The 23,303-nt window shown below is 38.2% G+C and overlaps 1 protein-coding gene and 2 long non-coding RNA genes across 21 annotated transcripts in view; 2 read left to right on the forward strand and 1 right to left on the reverse strand.

Moving 5' to 3' along the window:
- LOC123378952 overlaps nt 1-5,898 on the forward strand; it is a 26,708-nt gene extending 20,810 nt beyond the window's left edge. Inside the window, exon 3 of the long non-coding RNA XR_006588502.1 lies at nt 4,516-5,898. This is a non-coding gene — a long non-coding RNA (uncharacterized LOC123378952). The remainder of the gene's footprint in view (nt 1-4,515) is intronic.
- BNC2 (basonuclin 2) overlaps nt 1-23,303 on the reverse strand; it is a 437,823-nt gene that overhangs the window by 316,658 nt on the left and 97,862 nt on the right. Inside the window, exon 1 of one of the 19 annotated variants that reach the window (XM_045042553.1) lies at nt 10,249-10,401. The exons of the other annotated variants lie outside the window; for them this stretch is intronic. The gene's annotated coding sequence lies outside the window, so the exon portion shown is untranslated. Of the gene's footprint in view, nt 1-10,248; nt 10,402-23,303 lie in introns of those variants that run through there. 19 annotated transcript variants of the gene reach the window in all.
- Nucleotides 17,024-21,441, forward strand: LOC102902317. The gene is made up of 3 exons (XR_006588503.1): nt 17,024-17,112; nt 18,223-18,290; nt 21,180-21,441. It is a non-coding gene; the product is annotated as an uncharacterized LOC102902317 (long non-coding RNA).

The raw sequence follows: 23,303 nt of genomic DNA on the forward strand, positions 1-23,303 counted from the left end.
CTCCCCTCCCCTCCAGTCAGCCAAAATTCACCCACAAGATGAAACATATTTGCCATCTCTGAACTATGAGCCTTCTTAAGTTCCAATTTGTTATCATTTTTAAAGTTTTCTCAGGTAACCCCAAAAGAAAAAGTTTAAAACACCGATAAGGTCAAAATTAAATCCAGAACTATGAACTCACTGGTAAAATATTCTTTCCCTTTGCATTTAAACTTGGTAAAGATACCTAGTACATTGTGAGCACTGCAGTGCTCTGTGAGAAAGAGCAGAGCTCAATCCTCCTCTGAGGTCTCTTTAGCATAAAAGTGGCAAATGCCTTCAAGGAAAATGCAGCACATCTAAGAGATCAGCAATGAAATCTCTCAAGGAAAGTCCATTTCTGTTCTCTTTCCAGACATCCCCCGTCTCTTAGTTTCCCTTGTACTACAGATTTATTTTTCTCAAAATGAAGATAAATAAATATCAAATACTAAGGAGTCATTTGTCCAGACAGCATACAAGTAATCACAGAAAAATCATAACAATTTTTCTAGAAACATTAACTCAATCAAGAGTTAACTCCCAAGCACCATACTATGTATGTGTGTATATCTATATATTTTTTTAATGAATTTATGTTAAGATTGTTTCTAGTCTGAGGAGATCACTAAAAGATCTAAATTTAATGCACTATGACACATGTCTATATGAAAACAAGTTATTAACTGTTGTGTGGTATTTCTAAGAATTTTTAAAAATTAGATCTATTAAGAAATAAGACAACAGATGACAAACTTTTTATCTTGTCACATTTTGTTGGGGGAAAAAAAAAACCACACCACAATAAAACAAAAAAACAAACAAAAACCCTAAATGGAAAGGAATTAACATTTCAGAGGTTAAGTTGTTTTGGCTCTTTTTGTTTTGTTACATTCTGTTTAACTCATGCCTGAACGTGATAAACAAATACAAACTACTAGGAAAAACAGGAGGGTGCGGTGTTTTCAAATGAATGCACTTCCATCTTAGATAGATAGTGCCAAGTGTACTGCTTTAAATACAATTAAGTATCACCTGAAATTGCAGCTTCCAGGCACATTAAAGACTGTGTCTTCACAATATTAAAACAACTGATCGATGAAGTCAATGTGTTTGGGGGGCAGCAGTAAGTCAAATGAGATGTTTCATGCTGCTGGAGACAAAATAACCAGCTGACTGAAGCTGTGAATTAGCAGTTTCATCTTAGAACTAAAATTCTCATGTAGTCTCAGAGAACAAGTCATTTTTACAAATTACTTGGCAATCATGCATTTCAAAGACAGCCTCTCAAATCACCAGGTTGAAAAAAATTACAAGCCATAAAGTAATCTGTACACTTTCCTTCTTTTCTATCCTTCTCTAAACACATCCATACCATCAAGTAAACAAACAAAGTCTCAACGATCTTTTTTAAAAAGAGAAAGAAAAAAGAAAGCCTAATATCTTGCCATATCTGAACCATAACAAAGACGTTGCAGGAGGAGTGTGAGCTGGCAAGTCTGCCAAAGCTAAATGTCTTCCACATGGTCAGTGGCCAGTGAGCTCTGAAACAGGGGGAGAAAATCTGACACTGAACACTTCGACGTGAACATAACCTACTAGATCCACTCTCTGTTATGATTCTGCATATACATTGTAATCGTGATTAAAATGTATGGAACTTCAGAGAGCCTAATGCCGGGAAGTTTCCTTGTCCCTTAACATCACGTGAACACCCCAGGTCAAATATTACATGACACTAATGGTCAGGAAGCAAAGTGGATGACCTGAAACTATGTACTTTATTTTAACAGATCTCACAGACTCCTCTTTCAATGGTTGTGGGACAGACACAGCAGAGTTTGAACATTAACAGAGGTTGTTAAAGTAAAGCTTAAACCCAAATGTGTTAGCATAAAAGTACCTACTTGGAAAGATTTTAAGAGTATGTTTTATTAAATCCTGAAATGCATGTCCTGGTAAATTTCTATATAAATCTGATTTACAAATTCCACTGAAAATGTACCACAGCTGGCAGAATAAATTACTACAATAAATCATTATTAAATAACTGTAAATCTTTGTAATGACATAATGCCTAACTAAAAAAGTATGCAGAAGTGAACATTCGGTAGAAGAAAAGCACTCTTCACACAAGAAAGCAAATTACAAAACTTACCATGCCAACACCACAATATGATTCAGTGACTAAATAGGGAAATAAAATTCACATAAATAGTACTTAAATCTGCAGTGGAGTTATGTTCACTATTGCATCAAAACGAATTGTGTGACAATTCGTATGGGTAATAGGCTCAAAGTTTCTAACCTTAACATTCACACTGCCAAAGGGTAAGTCTTACAGGTACATCTGCATCCAATACTTAGCTAGACAATAAAAACATATCCAAGGTATCAATCAGTAAGTCCAATTTGCCCCTTCTCTAAAGCTTCACAAATATTCCATAGAAAATAATGTCTTCCCACTACCACACTCTCCCCCATACAGAACACCACCCTACTTCAAAATAAACTTTTTGGAAAATACATATAGCTCTATTCTTCTCGATGTGGAGATGAATAGTTACAGTAATCCATTACTCCAGATGCCACTTGAAGTGAATCACTCTAACCGTCCCTTATTTAGCTCTCCCAAGCCTCCATTTGTCAAAGTGCAGACACTTGGCACTTGTGTCACAACCAACAAGGCACAGCGCTCCGGCCAAGATGAGCTCCAGCAAAACGACAGGCCCCAAAGTGCCGGCTTACAGCATGTGATTGCTTCCTCAGCCTCTAAGGAAGGGTGAATTATTAACCGACACTTTCATAGCAGAAAAACTGTCTAAGATAAATCCATTAAAACAGTTAGTCTACTGAATATCTCATGCTGACAGTTGGTAAAAATCTTTGTCTAAGTCATCACTGCCCACTCTTGTTTGTGTTTGTATTTCAGTTCACAGCCACTACCCTTCATAAAATAAAAACATGTCCCTGAATGCCACCTCCACCTGTTTTTCTATTTGCCAAACCCCAGGTGGCAAAAGTATCTCTCAATAAGGAACCACTGCCTTTTCCAACGAGTACAGGATTTACCAATATGCTATTCAGGAAAGTTGCCCCCAACACAACATACTTACAAACCGAGCTGTCCAATAAGATAAATGGGCAAAAATGGTCTCTATTTTAGTCTAGATCAAAATATTTTTGCAAATATTAATAGGAGAATATTTTCCCCTGTATTTCATTTTCCAATTTGCCTTTCATTACAGGTACCAAAAAAAAACCAACAAAAAAAAAAACACACTCTTTTTCAATATGCAACAACTACTTCACTGAGAGCATTATTAAATGCATCTACCCAAGAAGCACTTGGGTTCCATCGTCACGTACAGTCTACCCTTGAACAATGTGGGGGTTATAGATGCCAACTGCTCCACTCTCCTTGCAGTAGAAAATCTGTGTATAAATTGACTCTTCCCAAACTACACTACTATTGACCAGAAGCCTTCCCAATAACATAAAAAGTCAACACATATTTTGTATGTTATATGTATTAAATACTGTATCCTTACAATAAAGAAAATATTACTAAGCTAGAGAAAAGAAAATGTTATTAAGAAAATCATAAGAAAGAAAAAATACATTCACAACACTGATTTATCAAAACAAATGTGCATGTAAGTGAACCTGCAAGGTCCAAACCACGTTATTCAAGGATCGGCTGTATGTCTTCCCAACAAGACAAGTTCTCCCTTCATCCTATTTCCATCTGCACAAAAGCCATTCTCTTCATTTCACCCACCCTCATGAGAGAGCAAAGATCTGTGCTGTGGCCTCAAAACCTGGCACATACCAGACCCAACGAATGAACAGTAAAAGTATACCTCACTCCGTGAAAGGGAATAAACATCTAAAAGTTACATGTGGAAACTGAAAACATTTCCAAATAAGCAACAGTTCAAAAAGAGAGACAAAGACAGCATGCAAAAGCACACTGACCCAAAAGGAGAGGGTGGTTCAGAATATACAGGGGCGCAGGAAAAGGAGTAAAGAGGAGACCTAAGAAACTGGAAGAGAATGTACAGTGTATAAAAGGCAGAATTCTAGGGATGCCTGGGTGGTTCAGTCAGTTAAACATCTGACTTCAGCTCAGGTCATGATCTCACAGTTCGTGAGTTCAAGCCTCATATCAGGCTCTCTCCTATCAGCACAGTGCCCACTTCAGGTCCTCTGCCTGCTCTCTCTGCCCTTCCCTGCTTGCACTCACTCTCTCTTTTTCTCTCTCTCTCAAAAATAAGTAAAAATAAGAGCAAAATTCTAGGTTACAAGAGCGTGTGACCTAAATTTTCAGCTACATTCCCTAGAAAAAGTAAACAAAAAATGAGAATGTTGACCATTGCTACGATTAGGTCTTCAGAGGTAATCTTTTAGGGTAATCTACTTATGTTAACTCCATGATTATACAAGAAAAGACATGACTTCCTCTTTTCTTCCTCACCCAACCTCCCATTTCTCTAGGCAATCCAGGGTACTCCGAGGTTTAAGTTATCAACTGAACTTTGATGGCCACCAAAATCCCTACCTTCAGCTTAGACTGCTCTTCTACACTGCAAATGTACTCAACTGTCTACCTGTCATTTCCAAGAGAATGCCTAACAGGAACTTCAAAAGGAACTTCCACAAGTGCTGCCCTAGGACTCCTCAAATTTGCTCCTTCTCCAGAATTGAGCTTATTAAATAGCACCATTGACCACTGAGTCCTTGGAAAATAATTTTTTTCCATTTACAAAGTCCAAAGGGATGGACTATTTTATCTTTTCCCATTTTCTTAAGAGCATTTTCTTGGAGCTATAGTGAATCTCAGTCTTTACATTAACCATTAGAACAGAGGTAAATCTGTAGGGATTAAGTCCACTCTCCAGTTTTCATTGCAGAGATATCTCCAAGGTCACATGCCAGATCACCTCAATATGTAAAAACAAACCACTAGAATTAGCTCAAGTGTTTCTCAACTGTGAGATTTTGTCCCAACTTTATAGTCACTTTGTGTTATCCTACATGCATGTAAATCTGTTAATGTCTACTCAATAATAAATTGTGTTCTTTCTCTCTCTTGTAAGTCAATAAGAAGGTGTCCTTTTTGTTGGCAGGATTATTTTAGTTCCATAACAATCTCTCCCCACCCCCTCTGAAAACTCACATGCAATCTCCAAATGGCTTCTAGTTTATCTCCTAAAGAATCTCTGGATCCATCTACTCTCCATCCCCATGTCTACCACCCTAGAACAGACTACATCTTTTGATAGTTAAAATAGACTCCAACCTCAGCTTCTCTTGAATTTACTTTTTCTCCCATCCAAACCATTCTCCTCCAAATTATAGCTGGTTTTTCCAAAATCCTTTAACAGGACCCTACAAGATCTGACATCTGCCAACCTGTGCATCTCTATCTTTTGACCCTTCACAATGACCCAGATTTTCTGTGTGCCCCAGCCATTCTCTCATTGCTTTAATCCCTTTCCTTTTCTCCTTCCTGAACCTTCAGAGATGCCCTCAGAGACAGTTTCTTTACCTGGACTAGAGTAGGTTATTATCTCTTCCTACAGCACCCTGTCCTTATTCTCAGCACTTGTAATTATTTAAGGTCTAACTTCCCTATGGGTCAACAAGCACTATCATAGCAGACCTATATTCCCAGTGCAGCTACAACAAATATTTCTGACTGAATATCCTAACGTATTAGCCAGTGAAAGTAGAGAAGCAGCTTAAAAGCAATTAAGAAGTATGTAGGTCGGGGTGCCTGGGTGGTTCAGTCAGTTAAGCGTCTCTTGATTTCAGCTCAAGCTGTGATCTCATGCCCCCACATTGGGCTCTGCACGGACAGCAAGAGCTTGCTTGGGATTCTCTCTCTCTCCTTCTCTCTGTTTGCCCCTCATCAGCTCATGCTTGTTCTCTCTCAAAATATTAAAAAATAAATAAATAAAAGTATGTAGGTTTACCTGTTTTATTGTACGTATTTATGTTGATCTTAAATCTCTTGCTATATCTTAAAACTTGTCATTTTACAACTAATTTAATAAAAAACCATTATCTGAAAGATTAAGGCTCCTCACAGCCACTGTAACCTGGCTACCACTGGGGCCCATTTATCAAGACAGAAATGAGCCCTGGTATACCCTGGGATTTGACTCCAATAAGCCCTTAAATAATTCCTTGACAATTGTCAAACGAGACAGAAATGTGAGGTGCATTTGTCAAAAGCCTGGAGACATTTCTTCAAACCTAACACAAGCATTTATATTCCTAGTTTTCTTCAAGCCCCTTTCTCAAACTCCAACATTAACAACTAATGCAAATTTTGACCATGTAATTTTACTGTTCTGAACATTTACTGAATGTCTACTATATGTCCTCATACAATTATAGCACTAGAAAAAAAATAACAGTTGCAAAGACAAACAATTCATTGTTATTTAAGAGCAAAATGAACTGTGGCACCTGGTTTGCTCAGTTGGTTAAGTGTAGGACTCGTTGGCTCAGGTCATGATCTCAGAGTGATGAGACCAAGCCCCATGTAGTTCGTTGGGCTCTGCCCTGGACGTGGAGCCTGCTTAAGATTTTCTCTCTCTCTTTCTCTCTCTCTCTCTCTCTCTCCCTGCCCCTCCCCAGCTCACACACGCACATGCTCTCTCAAAGAAAAAAAAAAAAAAAAGCAAAATGAATTGGAATTGTACCAATCCATATATAAGGAAGTCCTACAAATTGGTCAGTATTATCCATGTTACCAAATAGCTTTTGTTCCTTCATAGTTTTCAGATTTCAGTAATAATTTTATTCAATAAATTATAAGCATAAAGATTGGAATGACAGCTTTCGATGGTGGTCATAATAAATTACCACTACTTTATAGTGACTTAAAAAACAAAAACTTACTTTTTTACAATTCTGTTGGTCAGTAGCCCAACACAAGACTCCATGGACTAAAATAAAAATGCTAGTAGGGTTTCGTTCCTTTCTGGAGGCTCCAGGGTACTTCGTTCCTTGAGCTCAGGGAGGCCTCCTTCCCCCATCTTCAAAGCCAGCAATGTATCTATTTGGCCATTCCTGTATAGCCACCTCTACATCTCTGACCACAGCAAGTTAAGACTCTTTTAATGATTCATGTGATGGCTGCGTCCACCAGGATAATCCAGGATGCAATCCCTATCTCAAGGTCCTTAACCCTTTAACTGCAAAGTCCCTTGCAGGTAACATTCACAATTTCTTAACAGTTGGACATGGTGGTGGGGGCAGGGGGGCATTATTCTGCCATTATTTTGCACAAAAGTCATCTGAAATTTTCAAGTTAGTATTCCTACCTGAGAATTAATAGCATTTCTAATTGCCCAGTATGTGACATCTGCTAATTTAATATGCAACTGAAGCAAAATCTATCAATGAATTTTATTATCTTAATCAGAATCTTTAATGAATCTATTGGTTTTACTTACACTTACAGATGTAACAAATATACCTTTAAAAAAAATGCTATTTATCTTTCATTTGAATGGGGGGGAGGAAGAAAAATATTCCAGGGTCGGAGTGTATGTTTTTGGTATAAACACAAATTCCTAAGGGAATGTGTTCTGATTATATTAGTGATAAATTCCAGGAAACTGAATCAACTAAAATGGGTTATAAGACTTCACTTCATGATAATAGTTTTCAGTTCACACCAAAAAGCAATGTAGAGAAATGGATTATAGGTTACCACAGCTGGCTATAATCTCACACTTCAATAATACAGAAGATGTAATTTTCATGCAAGAATCTTAGTTGGAATTGAGACTTATTTAGTTAACTGCCTTTAATATTATTTTGTACTTGGTTATGAAAAGGTTTTTTTTTTTTTCAGAGAGAAGTCAAGGACCACACCTGAAGCTTATTTTACTCAGGGTGTGTTTTCTGTATAGATGTTAGAAAGGATTTCAATGGAAAAATATAGTTATTTCTAAGACTTCAGGGCCAGAAAAACCATCAGATAGATTTTTTCCTAATTTTTTTCCTCTGAAATCCTATCATCTTGATAGAATGTAAGTATGGTTTCAAACTGAAAAGGAATTACCAGTATCAATGTGAATCAAATACTAATAAACACAGCTTGAAAACAAATCATCAGGAGAACAACCATTCTTAACCACGACATTTATACATAATTCAGTTTTACTGTTCCATTTTTAAATCTGTGAAAGCATTCCATAATCACATGTAAAACTAGAAGTACAAAACCATAATAAAACAGCTCCATTTTTGAAGAAATTCTATGAGCTAAGTATCTTCTGAATTTCATTTGCAATGAAAATGTACTACTTTTATAACAAGAAAAATGTGTAAATGGGGGGAAGGCAGGACAGGAGAATGTCCTAACAAAGCCTATCTAAGCATACCACCAAGTACTCATCTTCATATTAAAACTAAGGCTGAAAAGACAAATTGAATGTAACCTCTCAAGGTGACTAGTAATTACCACCAAACTACCATAGCTGTACTCACTACTGAGTCTCCAAAAACGTACTCAACATTGGCTAGAATATAAATAGCCAAGTTGTTAAATAATCTGTACATTCTACACACACACACACACACACACACACACACACACACACACACACACGTATACACAAAGCTAATTATCTGTTTAACCCTACTGTGGTATTCATTTCTCAATATATACCTGTAACAAATTAGTACATTGTACACCTTAAAATTATATAAGTCAATTATATCTCAATAAAGGAGGAAAAAAATGTACATCCAAGTTGTGGTCCTAAATCATGCATTCTCAACAGAAGAAAAATATTATAGATATTGCAGTAGTTTATGGTCCTCCAAAGTTCTACCCTACCCAACAAAATCATATTCATTAGGATTTTATGAGTAGTGGGAGTGGGGAGAGGACAAAGATTAGGACGCAATGTCTAACAAGGCTCCTTAGGCCCTAATAGTGGAAAAAATGGTTGAGTAACAGTACAAATCAAGATGAACCCAACCCTGGCTATCAACTATAGGCATATGAATACTAGGGAATCCCTGATAACCACAGAACTATCTGCTTCATGCCCATCCACTCCTACAGCCCCACCAGTTCTGGGGCATCTCCAAGGATGACCCAGTTTGACTACTCAGGAAATATATAAAAATCACATTAGTCCATTTAGGTCATTTGTGAACTCCCTAGGAGGTGTATTTAACCACAAAGGAAAAGGTGGCATAGCAAATTACTTTAAATTCTATTTAGAGTCGGATGGAAGATGAAATTATGATATGAAACTTGGGAAGGAAGGAAATAGCTGAAGGAAAAATAATGGGTGCTGCATATCTCTTTAGAAAAATAGGTAATATTGAACATAAAAGTTTTGTCAGCCATGATCCACACCTAAGAATTTTCACATGTGGGTATAAATAGATAAAGAAGAAGAAAATATTTCAGGTATAGAGGTAGCAATAGCTAGCTTCAGTTTAAAAGGAATTTCACTTATTTTACTCTTGATTCTGAAAAACTAGTATTATACCACATGTCCCTCATTTTCCACAACAATCCCAATTTCATGTAACTGTATTCTTACTCCTGGTCCCCAAAAGTGATTCTTTAAATACAAAACTATGATCTCATTAAGATTTTCCATACAAACAAATCAATACCAGAAATTCCACTGTTACACATTAAATACTTGGGGGACAGAGGAGACTTGGAAAAGCCTATCACTCTACTCGTATTTAAAAGCAATATGCTTTGTAACTTTAGGATTCTAGTAAATGAAGAAAAGTTAGAAAACCAAATAAATGATGAATTGTTTTGACCCATCCATATTTATTTCAGCACTTCTTAATTCTTTAGTACTTGCAGTTGTTTCTGTAGGCTCCCTTGTAAAGCTTTTTTTGATGAACAGAATTACCTTGTATTTAACACCACAGCACTTAGCTCTCTTATGCTTCATCTAGCTACAAAGCACTATATTTGAAGAACAAGTGCTTTACAAACTGGACATGTCATCAAGTTACATGTGTACGTTGCACAAGAATATTCAGTCCAGAAACAAGGTAGTAGAAGCAAAATACATCGTTGTACTCAAGAGTATGTATCAAAAATTAAAAAGAATAAACATAGAAAGTAGCAAAATCTCTTAACCAAGAAGAATCAATATAGTCACCCTCATTAGTTTCATAAAATTAAGACAAAGGACAGGGTAGATTATTTTAGAAAAGTAACACCTTAAGATCCAAAGAACCTGCACTCCAGGAAGCAAACTTCACTCTGGGAGAGGAGAGTTGATCTTCTATTTTCTGAAGGACATCATCAAGTTGGTGCCAGCCAAGGCCATATGGAAGTGCATCTCCTTCTGGAATATTATATGAGGTGTGAGGAAGAATTCAAGACAAAATGCCAGAAGGGGCTGATCTAGGAAACATAATCATCTTGTAAAAAATGCCTTTTAACACTACCCAAAAACATTCAAAGATCTTTAACCACCCTACCCTCAACCTTTCTTCTTCCTTACAGAAATGGTATTCTAAAAAAAAAACAAAAACAAACAAACAAAAACAACAGAATGAAAGTTGTAAATGAGGATGCATCAAAAAGCCCACGACCCCCTTTAAAACTCTTGAATACGCAAGCCACAGAAAGGGAACCAACAGAGTATACACTCTGGGAAGCTCCATACCAACAGCAGCTCCTAGGAAAAATAATTCAAGGTAGACTACAGCCATCTCCCATTTCCCTCAATTTTCTTTTTCAATTTTCAAGCAAATAACATAGTTTGCTTTTGCTTACAAACTAACAGAGACAGTGAGGAACAGAAACTGGCCTCAAGAGTAGGAAGACAGGTAACCTGACCTCTTAATGTCCCCTGCCAACTACTAAATCCATAGAGCTCATTCTGAGACTCTAGCATTAAAAAAGCCCCCCTTTGTATATGGCACTGTAATGCAATAACAGTAATGATAACAATAATGAAGATGCCTTATATCTAGTGCCTTATACCTTAAAGTGCTTTAATGACTTTAATGGATTGAAGCATCCCTATGAGATCCAAGTCAGATATTATCATTTCTAGTCTACATAATAGAAAATCAAGGAAAAAAGGTTAAGTAACTTGACCAAGCCTCACTCGTCAATACAGTGTTCTGACAACAGTTAAAGGGGCTGCTAGTCCCTTTGCTGCTTAGCTGGCTGCTCAACCTGTGGCCTATCCCAAAACAGCTCTCTGGCTTGGGAGCTATGATGACACTGGCCTGAGAAAAGAGATCTGTCTAAACTTAGTATCACTGAGGTCCAAAGGGCTCCAGAGAATTGGTTGGCAGACAAAATCATTTTTATAAAGATTAAGTTTCTTCACTTTAATTTTTTAAGATCCAAATTTAATTTAAAAATGAAATAAATAAAAAGATCCATGCCACCCACTCAAATATTACAACGCAAAATCACCTTGATAACGTCATAATCACTTCAAAATCACCTTGATAACTTCATAATTATAGAGAACAAAACACACAGGATGAAGAGAACAGAAAGGAGACACCTGTCACCAGGGTCTTTTCCAAGCTAGTGGTGAGTTGGGAGAAAATTGCAGAGCCTGTTACTTCCAGATGATAAGATCTAACCTTCATAGTTCCCATTAAATCTGTTAAAGATGAACACAACACACCCAGCTAAAGAATGCTCAAGTATCACGTCACAAAGGCAGCAGTATCTTTAACCATTACAAGGCCCAAAGTCTGAAAACTGCAAAACTGTATGTGCATTTGGTCATGTTCATATTTACATACATCATGTCCTCCTTCTACAAAAACTAATCACTCCTCACTGGAAGACTTTACCAAGAGAAAAAAAATAACCTATTCCTAACATGAAATCTCTTATTTATTTGGGTTACCAAGTATGTGATCAGAAGTAAAGTAAGAGCTAGGATTAATTCCTAATAAAACTTAACCTTGCTCTCCCACCCACACAAAAGTAATTGTTTAGAAACGTGCGATTATTTGGCCCCAACCCATTCTTGGGGTGTGTAGCTCACTCACTGCCAGTAATTGCTTCCATACAAAACCGTGTTTTAAGACATGTTTGCATACTTATGATGATACGTTACATTTATATCACATTTAAAACCCCAAATAGGCTTACAGGTTTTATTTTCTGTACTAAGAAACAGAGACTGCATGGTGTCCTAAAGAAACCACCAGAAAGTGGTTTCATTTTTTATTTTCAACTAACTCTCTCTCTCTCTCACTCTGAATGTTTAGCTTCCTGAGCTTTTTCTTTTAATTAACTGGAAACAAAACTCATTTATCTAGGAAGAAAATCAACCTAAAAATCTGTGACAAGAGACCATGAGTATATCCCTGTCATGAACCCAAATTGATATTACCCAGGTCAGTATGCAATAAATTCTACTGGCTAATAATCATTTCACTTAGGGCAATTTCATTGGACTCAGTAAGAAAAATAGAAAACTTCTATAACAATTGTGGTTCATATTTCCTTCCTTAAAATTACTAATGAAACACTTTTAACCCATCTGCTATTTTATTAATGTAGATTATACAAGTTGGTATGATTTTATTTACCTATATATACTTTTTTAATAAAAAGCAAATTCTCTTTCTGCATCAAAAACAAAATTTTAAGACTTAGTAACTAAATTTGTTAAATTTAATTTGTTCTTCATAGCTCAGTGATTTCAGAAATAGTTAATTTTCACTGTCCCATTCCACAAATAAGCTTGTGGTCAATGAAGGAGCTCAAAATTCCCCCCAAAATGGAAAGAGAGAGCAAGAAGAGGAGGGGGCGAGGGGGGGAGGGGAGAGAGAGATTCATCCTCTTCAGGAAGCATATAAAACTTAGCATTAGCATACATGCTACGGTTTTTGGAAGGTAGTATTTTGTTATTTTGGTTCTTAGTACAGGCAAAGGTAGCAACTCTTCAGAGTCAGGGGAAGGGATGGAGAAGCTAAAGACTGATTAAGTTTTGTACTCTTCAAGCTCTACCCTACACAAATATTTACTCTATACCCTACATCGAAACCATGCTTTTCCAGACCCCTTTGAGTACAGTGAACACATGTACATACACACAAAAAACCACAGTAAGCAGATAAATCTTATTAGGTAAGAGCTTTACAGAAAGATGATTTTCTAGTATCACAATGTGATGTAAATTAAAAATGTGACTGGATTTGATTCTGATTATGGCTGTTACAATGCAGTAATTTGTTTAAAAAATACATAACGAAATTTTAGATCTATTGCTGAGCAGTAAAAAACCACTCCTAGAGCAAAGGGATAAAAGCTAAATTTTGTTTTCAATACATACAAATTATATATATCACTCAAAATTATTAAACCTGTTCATAAGTTATTAATATTTTAGTAAAAAAAACCTCATTGCTTTACAAAAGAAATTCTTGACTTTAGAAAAGCTAAAATAGGCTTGCCCAGGGGTGCCTGGGTGGCTCAGCTGGTTAAGCAGCCGACTTCGGGTCAGGTCATGATCTCATGGTCCATGGATTTGAGCCCCACGTCATGCTCTGTGCTGACAGCTCAGGGCCTGGAGCTGCTTCGGATTCTGTGTCTCCCTCTCTCATTGCCATTCCCCGGCTCACACTCTGTTTCTCTCCAATAAATTAAACAAACAAACAAACAAACATTAAAAAAAAAAAAGGAAGTTGGGGTGCCTGACTGGCTCAGTCAGTAGAACATGTGACTTGACCTTGGAGTTGTAAAGTCAAGCCCCATGCTGGGTGTAGAGATTACTTAAAAATAAAATCTTGAAAGAAAAGAAAAAAAAAGAAAAGAGAGACAAGGAAAAGCAAAGCAAAGCACAGAGTCACAGAAACACCACCTGGCCCCCTCCAAAACTTCATATTTAAACAAACACCAAAACTCTTCTGGTAAAAGTAACAGGTTTTTTTCCATGGGCTATAATCATTCATGGACGATGCCTTAATTAAAGCTGGGCAACGAAACTGTATATTAAGCTGAGTGTGTTAAGTCAAAAAACTAACTTCTTAGCATAACAGAGCATACTCAAAGCATAATTTCTTAATGTGTCCTGTTAGGTCTACATATGAGCAGAGATGTAAACAATATCAGTTTTCAACCTTAACTGTGAATTTTTCCATTTTTAGTGCTTTCTGTCCCAACTTTAATGTTCTTTTAATGTAGTTTTTCCTGTGTGATATATCATATTTATCTCTGTAGCCATTCATCACTATTTTCTTTAATTGAGGTTAATTTCTTTCAACTTGGGGGAAGGTGGGAGGAAGGAGGGAATCCTCATTCTACAAGCACTGCGCACAGAGGGCATTCACAGCTGCTGATTTTTTAAATCACAAAGCCCAATTTTCAGGATGCTTAAAGTCCTCAAATCCACCTTACTGCCCTCCAATCTGGACCTAAATCAACAATCTACTGGGATGGGAACCCAGTTCCCACCCAGAACCACTTAATGAAAAATTTCTACCTAACTAAAATCCCTCCAGCTGCAACCTAAGTCCTTTTGTTTGTTTTCACTCAAATGGCTAACAGCTGGCACCACCTTCCATGTAAAATTATTTCATGTGTTTGGAAACCGTGATTAGCTCATACCTTGGTCTTCACTTCTCCTGGCCACAAAAATCAGTTCATTTCTCAAATCTTTTAAACATTTTCTACTTTTAACTCTGGGCTCCACAGTTGTATTGGAGTTTAGAATAATTAAGTGGCCAGAAATAAGTGAAATACATTGTAAAGGTTGATAAAAGGGTTATTCTTCTGCTCATCTTAGAGCCTAGCCGTAGGGCCTTTAGAATGGGCTCTGGCAGAAGGCTGGCTGAAGATGTCCTCCCACAAAGCATAGGTGGCAAAGACAACTCCCTCACCCAGTTTTATGAAGTGGACCAAAAAGAGGGAGGGAGACCTCATAAGTCTAAATGTAGAGCCTGACAATTTTAAAAGCCACAATTAAAGAGAGATAAAAGCTGGTCAAATCTGGGCAAAGGGTTTTATTTTGACATGCTAATGAACATTTGGGTACCTTGCACTTGTACAGTACAGTTTACCTATCATCCTCTTAAGGATATGCATATACACTTCATTCCCTGGGAAGAGGCTGGGATGGTCTTGGGAATGAAGAGGAAAGGAATCCACTACCAAAGTCCCAAATGCTGGATGGTGAATTCTCCCCATGTTACAGGCCAGAAGTAACTACTAGATTCTATCTCAAGCATTCATTAAGCGCCTAACACTCAACAGGCAGGCAGCAGGTGACCTGAAACTAGAAGTGGGGCAGTAGGAAGGAAGCTTCTTGGTTTGGGCAGTCCTCAATGATGAGTTGAGGGTAAGCAGCACAGCAATACACAAAGAAGCAATATTATGGGCTTTTTAATGATGGTCTTTCAAAGGGATATGGAAGCCAAAAGGAGAGAAGACCCCAATCAGGCTAATGAAGTAGTCAAGGGAGGATTTATTCATAGAGCTGAGGCTTTCTAATCAATGCTGAGGACAGGGAGAGCTGCAGAGTCAGTCTATGGGGTTGAGGGATCTCAGAAGCCAAAAGAGACACTGGGGAGACAGGTATGAGAGCACTACATGCTCTGCCAAGAAGTTCAGACATTATCTATATATTGTACAAAGTTTTCTGTGTTTTATTTTTTAATTGTATTAATGAAGTTTTCAAACATATACCAACGTGGTGTAAGCCACACCATCAGCTTCAACAATTATCAGGACATGGTCAGTCTTATTTCACCTATACTCCTCCTAATACCCCCTTAACCCCCCCTCCTCCAATGGATAATTTAAAAATCCCAAAGTATCATTTCACTAGTAAATACTTTAGTAGCTATCAAAGGCATTTAAGATCTGACATGATCAGATCTATGTTTTAGAAGGATTACTGGTTCAGGGAAAGAGGTAACAAGACCAGTTATGTGATTTAGATAAGGAAGTTGGTAAGAACTTACACCAAATAGTGGCAGTAACCAGGGATACCAGGGAACCTTCTCCTAAGGTGATCACCTACCTAGAAGATGGTGACTGATAGGGAGCTGTGAGAGTGTCTGGAAGGAATGGAATCTGGATGAGGACACTGCAGACAGTTAAGAATTCAAAAAAAGGAGTTGAGAGATATATGTAGTTTTTGGTTCAATGGGCCAACTGAACATGAAGAGAAAATGTTAGAGACAAAAAAGGATGAGATGTTTCAGAGAAGAAGAGGAGAAAATCAAATTTACTTCAATATTTGAAAACATACTTGTGCCTGGGATGGGTACTAGAGAGACAAAGAAGTGGCCCCTACCCTCAGAGAACTTCCATTCTAACTGGAGAAATAGGCAGATTGCCTACACAAGCAAAAATGAATGTAAAATTGGGCTCAATGTTTTAAAAAAACATTTATCAAAAGAGGGGTAGGACTTAAAGCCAGTGAAGACAAGGTGGGATCTGAAGAAGGATTAAATTTAAACTGGGTTCAGAAATCAGAGCATGGAAGAAAGGAGAATAGGCAAAGGTAGGGAACTAAGAAATGGGGGCACAGAGAGGAGAGAAGGAGAAAGGGAAAAAGAAAGCTGAGAAGCAGGCAGAGGGCAGAACTCTGGAGAACAATGTTAGAGGATTTAGGTAAAAAAAAAAAAGGCGACACCAAAGAAAGCAAGGGGCTTTCTTTGAAAATTACCAATAGGACCCTGAAAAAGTCCAGCACCTGTACAGACCATGACTTAAACTCGAAATCAGTTTAACATCTGTGGATGGTTTAAATATGAGGTGCACAGTTATGATATTTTGTAACTTTCTGCTTCAGTGTCTTGTGGTGTCCAGAGGTCTGCAAGCTTTACAAGGGCTTGCAGGGACTGTGTCTGTCCATGTCACTGCTGTGCTGGAGGTTCTAGTACAGTGCCTGACAGAAAGAAGATGACCAATAAGTAACATGTGCTTTCAGAGACATTACCTCATTATCTATTTACAACAACAGGTTAAGTAAGAGAATCACTCTCCCTTGTTTTGCTCGTAGGGAAAATGCAGCTCACTCCAGGAAGGACTAACAGTCACCTGACTAGGAGAAGACTGGCCCCAAAGCGCTGGGAAGAAGTCATTCTATAGTGAGTGAGAGCCAAGGGAAGGGGGAGCAGAGCTCAAAGAGGCCACACAGCTTAGGATGTGTTGTCAGTACAACAATAAGGGGTATGGGCTTCAGAGTAAGATCAGGCTTCGATCTGAAAATCCCAGTGCTGTCCCTTACTAGTGACATAGTTTCCCCACCTGCAAATGGGAGAAAAGTAGTCTCCATTTCACCAGCTTAATGTGAAGACTCAACAATGATGCATGTAAATCACTGAGCAGGATGCAGTAAGCACTCAATTAGCAGCAAATGTGCCACCTCTTACTACATTAACATGGACGGAGGTTCACTGCCATTCAAGCTTGTCTGAGATCCTGAGAAAACCCTGGTGCTGTGAAGTGCGCACCACCCAGCAGGGTATCTCCAGACTCCAAGAAGTCCTCTAGGAAAAATCCCTGAGTCTGGAACCCCTGAGAAGGAGGAAGCTGGAAAGAGGGGCTGCAGGTGGGCATGCAGCCCAACGGTTTGCTCAATGAATTACTTGCCCTCAAATAAATGTTAGACCCAACAGTCATGACTAGAAACAGAAAGCTCATTCCTTCCTGAAGCACTTCAACAGCAGGGCACTTGACACAGTACTGTGTCAAATCTAGAAGGTGAGCTCCAGATCTCAGAATGTGACAGACTGGTCATCCAGAGATATGGGAGAGTTGACCAGGGACGCCCATCCACTGTCACTTAAAGATCAGGGCCAACCCTCAATGTTGACAGAGATGGGCTAGTTGTGCTCTTCTGTTTAAGTGAAAAAGAGATGGTGGGAATAAGAAATCTCTCCCTAAAGGTCATCCACTCTTGAAAATAGACACTTTTCTTTCCTCATGATCCATAGTCAGAAAGCATTTCCAAATCGTAAGTACTATATGACATCAACATCTTTAAATTAATTTGGTCTATGGCTTAAGAACTCAAAAGACAGGCACTTGGAGGAAAAGAGCCAAAACTGAAATGATCCACATGAACACTGGAACAACTGCCTCCAAATTAGGAGCTTACCCACAGTGACTGTGATAAGCAATCTCCCAGGGGTTGATTCACTTGAAAAGCTTTGTATCCCTCCCCCAATTCATACAATATTTTTTTTCTGAGCAAGGTGACCTAATCTGGAGTGGAATGTGCTGTATCTGTCCTGAGGCCAAGAGGTGGCACTGAGTCTAACAGGTATGAAAAAAGTTATCAGTCTGGTGAGACTGATAGGCTTATATCCCTCTATACTTAAAATATGGTTTTCAACACAAGCTACCTCAGAATTAATAAATCTTTCAACAGACTGTGTAGGACAATGTGCTCCCAGGTATCTGAAATCAAAACCAAACTTAATATCTGCTATTCTGGAAGTCTGTTAAATACTGTTATACGGCACCCAAGGTTTAGGTTTAAGATGTGTGTTCATTTTCGTCCAAGAGACAGCTACAAGTATAGGCAGAATATGTGTCACAGTTGGCTTGCCTAGCGTATCCTGCATGAATAGTCAGCAAAAAAGATAAGACGTTTACAGATTTTAAAGGCCCACCAACAGCAATACATGAACTATAATGACAAGACAAAGGCTTACTCCAAAGGACATTCAACTTGATAAAGGTGTCACTATTCATAGTTACACCCCTAGCGTGTATATTTTTCTCATGGAAGAATGTATTTAACACTTTATCCAATTTTCCCTAGAAATGTATCTTTTGCTAAATGACAGATAAACACCCCCAAGAATTTTAAGACTGATTTTATTACCCTCAGCACCCCAATCCTCTATAAAGAAGCAACATTTCCAACATGAAAACATTTTAGCCAGCGCCGCTTGAAGTTAAAGTAGTATCTTTGCCATTGTCTGGGGGGAGGGAGGCAGGCAGGAAGGTGGGGACTAGAAATGGAAAAAGAATTTTTAAATCCCTGTTGCATTATCTACCAGGTATAAGTGAATAATAACTAATATGTCTGCAGCCTCTGCCTTAATCTTAAAACAAATGATAGTATTCAAATATAATATTTCACATATGCAGACTGATAACAGGTTTTTCCTTTCTTTATTTCTTGAAGATTCTGTGAATGACACAATACAAAGTACAATGTATTTAATGAAAGGTTTCCAGGCTGATTTCCCTACAGATTATTTTCTTTCTTTTCTCTGGAACCCACACACCGGGTATACTGCAGGGACCAGGGGTATATATAAAAATAAACTATGAGCCAGTATCAGAGCTGATACCCTTCTCCTACAGGGGCAAGTGAATTATTAGATCTGTGTCATGAGTGTTTTTTTTAATATGCCATTGTTCCCACTTGAGCACATTAAATTTTCCATATCCACTTTTAAACCAATATAACCTTTTTTTCCATGTTCATAATGTTCATGCTGTACATTAACAGGCAGAAAATCCAATAGCTTAAGTCTTCATATAGTAGTTATATGTTAAGCTTGGTGGATGAAAACCTTTTGCATTTTCCCCCTCTTTGAACAGATACTATACTGGAGTTGGCTAAAACCCTAGGAAAAAAATTACACCTCATGGGAAACTGTACTAATATTTTTTTTCTTTTATGATTGATCACAAACCCATTTTGAACATTACACATTTTTTTTAAGTTTATTATAACTCTGGTTCAACATCTTCTAGCCCAACAAATTGAAGGTGCTGGAATCTTTTGGTCTGGAAGATGTGTTTGCCAATTATTTTTGCACTAGTGCACATAAACAGGGAAGACTGGATCTTAGGTATGAGTTATACATTCCTGTACAAAATAATTGTATATTCTATGAAGACTGATTCTTTTTCTGGAGAAATATACAACAACACAAGGGAAATCTTGTACTAGCAGCATAACTGAAGTGGCAAGATACAATATTAGAAAAACAGAGCTACTTTCATTACTGTGATGCTGTGTGTCAGAATGTCTCTCCTTAATGAACCTGTTTGCAATAAGACTCCGGGTGCAAAGAGGCTATTTAGAGAGACTATTGTGTCTATAGCGAGTCCTTCAAATATCTTCCTACCATTAGACATGCCGCATTGACCAATTCTGTCCTGATTGCTGTTCTTTTTACTATCAAGGGACATTCTTGCCCAGACAGACGGATGGATCAGACACTGCAGTTCATAAAATGTTTACACTGTACACACACACACACACACACACACACACTACGGTACTAGCTACAGAGCTCCAGATCACACAGTGAGTCGAATGTGGCAGTGTCATATGAAGGCTTATGACTTTCCAATATCAATGAAAGGATTTAAGTTAAACTTTGCTCGTCCTGTCTGCCTGTCACTCTCAACAAAAAGCCTTTTTTTCCTCTCTCTTTTAGTATATGCCCATGCCCATTGCTCACATGGGAACACTTCAGGCAAATGTTTTCTGGGTCATAAGGTTTCCTACTCTACTAAAATTCTCTCCTCATTTATGACAAGAAAAGAAGACCACACATGTCATGCCATCAAAAAAAGGGGGGAGGGGGTAAGGCAGAGCACAACAACAATAATAAAGAACAGTCAAAAGGACTTTCTAAAAAGATTTAAAATGCCAACTCAGAGTGACAGAAAACAAGAGACTCGTCTCTACCATATAACTGAAGCATTCTGGCTCACGCAGTGGCACTAACCAAGTATACACAGGAGAGGCTGAGGTGCTTAGAAGAAACTTCCTGTTCGTCTTACTCTACTGTGTTCTCATCAGCTGCCAGGCTTTGCTATCTATAGCTTCACCTTTCACACACCTACATGCTAAGTGATTCTCTACAAAAGCCCTTTCGTCTGTGTTTTTTCCAATAGAGCATCCTTTCCATTGAAATACAAATAATATGCCTGCCAGCCACCTGCAAAAGGTTTTACACATCTCCCCCATCTCAGCTGTCAAGCAGAAAGAACTTCAAACCCAAAGGTCCAAACTGCCAGTACACTAATAAATGTAACAACTACTAGTTATATCTATCTGATAAGGAATCAGAGAATTGCACACTGAACTGAACCTAGAGCCAATGAATCAAATGCATCCAAAGACACTTTCAATTCCCATTATTTTAAAATTTCTCTCTCACCTCCTCCTTTCTTCCAGGCTCAACCTGATATTCTAGCAGACCTGACAAGTGAACCATCAGCTGTCCTGCAGCTCTGATGTCCAAAGCCATTTGGAATATCTATGATTCCAAGTTCTAAATCCCCATCATGATAAAACCTTAAAATAATGCCTCTATTGAAACTACTTTGAACATTTATTGATAACACATAAGCATTTTCTTTAAAATTTTTTTTTAATATTAATTTATTTTTGAGAGAGAGAGAGACAGAGCACAAGCAGGGGAGGGGCAGAGAGAGAAGGAGACAGAGAATCTGAAGCAGGCTCCAGGCTCTGAGCAGTCAGCACAGAGCCCGACAGGGGGCTCAAACTCACAGACCGCAAGATCATGACCTGAGCCGAACTCACACGCTTAACCGACTGAGCCACATACATAAGAATTTTCTAATTGACGTATTTGACACTGTGAGCCTGTTTAAACACATTGAGGAGCTGCCTGAAGATTTAGGAAGTGCAGAGACAGAAGAGACCTGGTAGCAATCATTTTCTTCAAGGAAACTAAGATTGTAAGAGATTTAAGAAAACCTGTCTTGGAACAAACAACCCAAGCCCCTAAACTAGGACTCCAAACATTGTGTCTACTGGTCTAGCTCAAACCAGGCTGTAGCTCTATATGCAGGAACCTTTCTCTTTTTACTAATAAGAAGTTTTGTTTTTTAAATAGCAACAGCTCTACTAAAATATGCTCACTTATAGCTGTCATATCCACTAGTGTAAAGAGAAAAAGAATGTGAATAAGTACAGAGAGTACAAACAATCGAAGAATAATTTCTATGTTTCTTAAGAACAGTTATTCTCAAAGTATGGTCTCAGGACCAGCAGCATCAACATCACCTGGGGACTTGTCAGAAATGCAAATACTCAGGCCCTCCCCAAAAATGGCAGAATCAAGGAGCGCCTGGGTGGCTCAGTAGGTTAAGCATCTGACTCTTGATTTTGGCTTAGGTCATGATCTCACAGTTCATGGGGTTGGGCTCTGTGCTGACAGCATGGAGCCTGCTTGGGATTCTCATCTCCCCACCTCTGCTCCCCCAGCCCCAGCTCTCTACCCCTCCTTCGTTTGTACGCACACACACACGCTCTCTCTCTCTCAAAATAAATTTCTTTAAAAAAATCAGCAGAATCAAAACATCTAGGAGTAGGGCCCAGCAGTTTGTGACTAAACATGACCTCTAAGTGATTCAGATGCATGCTCAAATTTAATTGCCTTATCTTTAGCATATACACTATGATTTACTGAGCTTCATATTAAAAATATTTAAAATGGCTGATGCTCCTTAAGGATATAATCAACTGGCTAGGAGCCAAAAACAGACCCACAAATAGATCTATTTTTTTTAACGTTTATTTATTTTGAGAGAGAGAGAGAGAGAGAGAGAGAGAGAGAGAGAGAGAGAGAGAGAGAGGAAGAGAATACACAAGTAGGGCAGGGGCAGAGACAAAGAAGGAGAGAGAAAATCCTACACAGGCTCACGCTGTTAGCACAGAGCCCCATGTGGGGCTCAATCTCATAAACCCTGAGATAATGACCTGAGCTGAAATCAAGAATCAAACACTTAACTGACTGAGCCACCCAGGCATCCCCCGATTCTTTTATTTAGAGACAGGCAAGAACTCTCTTTTAGAATAATTAAGGAAATTAAATATTTAAATAATCACAAATTTAGGGTGAGGTGGAAATGGAAATAAATGGAATATTAAAATAAATGGAAAATAAAATGGAAATTAATGAATTTAATAAGAATCAATGGTGAAATGCAAAGACATGTTAAACAATATGAAGGTATGATTATTTGAAAATTAAAGATTAGAGGGGCACCTGGTGGTCCACTCAGCATCCAATGCTTGGGTTTCAGCTCAGGTTATAGTTTCCTGGATGGTGAGCTAGAGCCCTACGTCAGGCTCCGCACTATGCAGAATCTGCTTGGGATTCTCCCTCTGCCCCTCCCCTGCTTGTGTGTGCGCTCGCTCGCACGCTCTCTCTCTCAAAATAAATAAATAAACTTAAAAAAAAAGAGGGGAACTTGGGTGGCTCAGTCAATTCATCAGCCAACTTCGGTTCAGGTCATAATCTCATGGTTTGTGAGTTCAAGTCCTGCATCA

Source organism: Felis catus, chromosome D4 (genome assembly GCF_018350175.1).
Source record: "Felis catus isolate Fca126 chromosome D4, F.catus_Fca126_mat1.0, whole genome shotgun sequence".
Taxonomy (NCBI): Eukaryota; Metazoa; Chordata; class Mammalia; order Carnivora; family Felidae; genus Felis; species Felis catus.